Consider the following 6,000-nt stretch of genomic DNA (forward strand, 5'->3'; position numbering starts at 1 on the left):
GCTGGTGGTAAATCGTCCGGTGTGACTAAGAAATTTCAGTTTACTGCAGCATCGCGCCCCCTTCGGATGCTTTACAATGCGGGATACTTTGCAGAAGTGCTGCCAGTATAAGAATGAACTTGATCCAATTCAAAACAACAACATCGGGATTTCGGCATCATTGCTAGGGCCCCAAAAGCGCCTGGGTGTGCAACTGAAAAATCGTTATACACAAAAGATTTGGTGTTCCGGACATATAAGATATGAGGAAGCTAAAAATTGTCAAGCATGTGTATCCGTTCCATTGCAGACCCTGTCCGCTAAAGCTCATCACTAAAAAAAAGATTCACCACCTCAGCCCAATCCAAATCACAGCTTAGATTTGGTCTATTTAATATCTAAATATCTACCTAACAACAGGTATATGCCATCACTTCCAGTACTCATCACGAATTGATACCAGTTAGCGAAATATCTAGTCTTTTAGTAGTAGTTTCGACATCAGCTTTTAATTGAATACCTAAAACTAGTCCGCGGAACTCCACAGGTTGAAAACCTTTGCTCAAAGCGAATATTCGTGTCTGATTTAGATACTAACCCATGTAGTTTTATCACTCTATATAATCTTTTCATTATATCGCAATCTTGTGGGGTAAAAATTATAAAAATGACTGACGGACCGTTTTAAGGATATCATAAACGCAATTGTTTACGAGTATTCGATCCTTCAAACCTGCCCACATGTCGCACTCGGGCCATGGGTCGTTCTGTGGCAAAGTTTTACCTCATTTGAAGCGAGAAAATTCCTACTAAATTCAAAAGCCTGAGCATAATGTTACACAGAAAGGGTATAGAGATGGACTGATTACTTACTAGTCAAAAATTCCTCTCTTAAATATATTGCAAGACAATACTTCATTGACGGGCTGATGATACGTTTTGGTTACCTGTTAATATTTTGGAATGTAGGTCAGTGCTAGAGTTGCTTCTGTTGTGACTGCCTATGCTACGGCCCTAAAATGATTTAGCCTTATGCAAGGAGGGATGAGATCGTTATCTTGTTCAGCTCATCCCATCCATCCTAAACATGAAGGCTGTTTACTAGTGAAGGGAGTGAATATATCTATTAGGCTTTCATGCAGGTGTTGCGTTAATCGGTGAAAATTCACATTCTAATTGTATGAAGAATCGTCCACAAATGTACGTCCTATTTTAAACATTGGTATCATGAATTTTAAAAATACTTGTCAGGTTTATGCAAAAACAATCGGGTATCGTTAAATACTGTGGGTTTGAATGTATGGCAACAAACTTGACAGAGTATGGACATGGACACGCATTCATTATCTCCATAAGAATGTGTTGTGGATAAAACACGTTCATGAAATATGCATGCACTGCACGGTACGTTCACGTTCACCCGCATATAGCCTACTACAAGGCCGCACTAGAGCTTATATAAGGAGATTTACAGGTACAGTACGATCTATGGGATTGACTAATCGCAATAATAAAACCTAAATTTATTGTTATGAAACCACCGCATTGCCAAACGATAAAGACGTAGCTCTGATCGGTATAGTCAATGACCACTGGTAACATAACGGCGCAGTACCGTTAATTGGAAAGATACGTTCCTTGCAGTCGCTCCACTGATTTGCGGTGAAGTAGAATTAAAAGCCGCATCAAATTTGACTACCCAGAAACACACTTCAAGCACGACGCAGATGAATAATTACCGCTTAAGCTTCTTATAGCCTGCATAATCCAATTTCCCTGCATTATAGTACTACTCGCGTTTTAAACATGTGCTAGCACGAATTTGTTGCGCCAAACGTACGCTTGGCGTCTCAAAGCTCTTGAACCGACGTTTGGCGCATATGCCTTTGCTGTGATCGTCAACGTTATCTGCGAGATCTTGTCTGTTGCGGATGCCCTGAAACTCATTAGACAATCGGAATTGAACTGTTCCCCAGACTGCTAATTCCACTGCGTGTGCGAGTCTGGTAATCCACATCATTACAGCTCCAATTTGCATGTCTTCGAGCATTTTAATTGTTTTGAAATAACTCAACCCAGAAACGTGTTGCGTTTCGCTAATGGATTTGATAATCGAGCGATCCTGCTGTTTTCCCACTTACTAACGACACCGACACGGAACCACGGTAATGAGGTAATAGGTTAAATGCATGCGCGCTGCTTTGATAAGCTTTGCTTGTCTGTTTGCGACAACGCTTATGAGTGCTATTTGGGATTAGTTGCGCTACACATTGTGAGTGTCTCACGAAGGATACTATAGTGCACATTACAATTTTTTTGCGTGGCTCTGTGTGCTCTGTGCGTATTACAGCAAATTAACGTAATAGGAAGTAAATTTGTTTGGTCTCAAATTCGACAAGGGATGGAAAATTAACCCAGAAACATTCCGCATTTCGTTATTAATAGCAACTATAAATTCCTGATGTTTCGTATTAGGTAACATGGGTAACTTGAACAAGGCATAACATGCATATAAAAGTCATCGTCTAAATATATTACAAATAACGTGCGTAATGCCGTGAATTTCTCCATTACAAGGTCGATTCGAATTCAGCCATTGTGATTTTTGCAAAACGGAAATAGAATGGATATATATGAATGGATTCGATAACTAACCAGGTCAAACATCGTGAATTTGGGCTGTAGTGTATATTTTGAAAGGTGACTCAGTCTCATTCTTGCCATTGGAGAATTGCTTCCGAGTCATTTCGCACAGTCAGTTAAACAGGTAGCAGAGTTTGTGAACTATATACGGGACGATGATGCTGTATATAATACGGAACAACTATAATGCTGAAGGATAAGGTAGCCGGTAAAACAAATCAATGTCTACATGTTTGTTATGCGGAAAACGGCTCTAAAAAATAAATTAAGCAGTATACACATTACACATAAGAACAACAGACTGCGTACACTGGGTTTTGGAAAAACGGAAAATAGAGTTTGCTGAGATGACTTTTTTATAGCGTACTCAGAGTCTGCTTGTTTTTGCCTCGTGATCTTTATATCAAGCTAAGAAACACAGGCCAGTATGTCAGTATTCCAACATCCCTGTCACATGCACTGCGCGGTACAGTTTCCCTTTCCATGTGTTGGATTTTACGGACTCTCATCAACCGAAGTAAGTCTTAAATCTAGATTAGAGGTGCCGTAGATGGAAAAGACGGAAATACTACAGAAAAAAATCACACTCGCCAAAACATCAGGGATAAGGAAGAAGCAGTCCCGCACATATAAAGTAGTTGCGATATTACCGAAAGCCTAGGTTACGCCAGGTCTTGGAAGCATATAGCCTACTGCTGTAGAACAAGGCCGTCCATGTCTCCAGGCTCCAGTTATTTATAATAAACAACGGTGACGGAATGATGGCGATATCCAACTACCAAGGTTTGTTCGAATGTAAGTAAGTCTATTTCACAAACGATCGTATTTAGATATCGACCTCAAAGAACTCTATTCAATACACGTAAATGTTAACACACTACAAGACCCGGAATGATATCAGCAACGGTTGGGGACCATTGATCGTGATCCGAGTCGAGTCAATAACTCCGCAGTCGTGAGAGATATCGATATCCTCGGAAATTAATCAACCGCTTTGACAAAGAGAGAAATCAACATGATCAACATGTTATTGACAGGTTAGGGAACTTTTCCCTCGCTGCAATTAATAACTCGACTCGGAAAATGCCAATACAATAGCGAAAAGCCTGTAACGTATACAAACACATAGTAGATAACAGCGGGCGGTGACGCAACTCGAGTAGTTGAAATAATTCCACAATGACGCAACAAATATTTACCAATTCAATTGGTAGCTATAACGAGAGTACTGAAGGACTGAATTAATGATCAGACTTCCGCCAATCACCGTACACGCGAAATTGCTGAAACGAGCGGTTGGTCATGGTCATGTGAGGTTGCCATTTATTGAGAGTTTCGAACTTACAGTCATCCCAGGAATGCGGAAAAATATTTTAGCAACACAAATGGTGCATGTTGTGGATTCCGATTCTTTCCTAATACTCTGTTCATGTTCTCATTTCTCCGAATTTCGTTAAAGCAAACGCATGCGTCTTACGTCATCATAGGCGTGACAAGATCTGCTACAAAGTTTACCTATATTCGTTGATTCATATGCCCCCTTCAAACTAGAATCCCACCGCACTTTGTTACTGCCATTAATCAATTTCAAACTCCGATTCAGCATTCCTAGAACCTATTCTCTCTACCGCATATAGAAAGCTAGCCTGGAACCTACCTTCCGGTGGTTTCAGATAGGCCTGGTCAACGGATAGGTGATACCGTATACTACAAAACGTGTCAATATATTATCTATTACCTATTCAAATTAATCGCTCCCATTAAAGATTTCAATATGTTTGCATACCCCAAATTGTATAATATAATAAAGGGCGAAAATGTGGATGCGACTAATACAGGCGTATAGGAATTTATCTTGTGGTGAAGTCGGAATCGTGTCACTATAACACGGGGGCTTCCAACCAGTGAGTCAAAGGAGCGTTTTGAGATGGGCAACAGAGCTATTTGGAAAATTGTAGATTTTGTTAAAGTTTAGTTATACTTGATGTTATTCAAAGTCGAAAATGGGAGGGGGAACAGTAAGGTCATCATATGCCCTCCTTTATGAGGATTTGTCCTCCTCTTTCAGAAAATCGAAAATGTCCTCCGAGGATGCCTAAATGTCTTCCTTTTGGGGAATTCGTCCTCCTTTGTCGCTTCGAGAGCCAGGCTGATGGTCAGGCTCAACTAAAAATGCCATAAATGACGTGAAATCTGCGATGAGGATGTTCGGGCGGATCTTTCAGGAGTGTATTATGGACAAATGGAAAAATGACTTTTTAATTTTTATCTTTTTAGTCAACGCCACTGCAGCATTGTTATAAAGTGGGTCATTCGGGAGTCGAGCCAGAGAAACGACCTTTTTTTAGCCAAGACGACATAGTCTTTTCTATTCCCGTAAACATACTATTGTAATTTGTATAGATTGTCCTTCTTTCCAGATCCCAAAATATGGTAACCCTAGGCAAGGGCATATTTTATCCCCCGGCTACGCCTATGATGACAGCATACGACTAACAACAAATAAGATCATTTCGATTTTATGAAAGCTGGAAGTTAATGCTGAATTAACCAAGTCTACCGGCAGGGTCCTACGTCATATGCCGCTCAAACGGGTATGCTTAAACAAGCAAGGACTGAAGTGTATTTGATGAGTGCAATCGTTCTGATGAAAACTGGGAGATGCAGACTCTTTATAATGGTAACAAATTATAATCTGAAAGAAAGACTTCGGGCTAGATATTTTAAGTTGTCGAATATGACAAGTATTCGTACAAGAAAAGTCCACGTCTTCGTGAGATTTCAAAAACGACGCATATTTACCTATGCTAATATTTCAACCCTTTAAATTTCCACCTCGCAACTAATTTCATGCGCATAATTGCTTGACTACTCAACATGGGTGCTAATGACCACACCTCGGGAGCATTTCAATCGGTAGCCACGTCTCATATAAACGTGACGATGATTCCCAAACTTGTTCAAACAATTTATGAAATATTTAATATTTAGTACTCTACAGACGTGAGACACATGCTGACAGGGATGGTGTATAATAGTTAAAGGAAAACTACAAAAATGAAAATATAATGAATGGACAATGGACATTGACTTTTAGTTTTCATATTTCAATGATTTTCTGGTGCTGTTTTCCGTCATTTTATAGTCAAATTCATACATGTGATGGACCACGGTATACCTACAGTTTGATATCCACCGTGTTATCCACAGGATTCATTTTTAAAAGGCATTGATCGAAGCTGAGAAAATGGAAAATAATGGGACTTTGAAGCCATTGGAAGGATTATGCGTGTTACCCCTACACCAAAAACTATATGCATCGATGTAGCAACGAGTGGTCACACAAAAAGCAATTTACAGGATCGACTAAGATATCAG

Source organism: Botryllus schlosseri, chromosome 11 (genome assembly GCF_051294905.1).
Source record: "Botryllus schlosseri isolate E-star chromosome 11, Bs_hap1, whole genome shotgun sequence".
Classification (NCBI taxonomy): domain Eukaryota; kingdom Metazoa; phylum Chordata; class Ascidiacea; order Stolidobranchia; family Styelidae; genus Botryllus; species Botryllus schlosseri.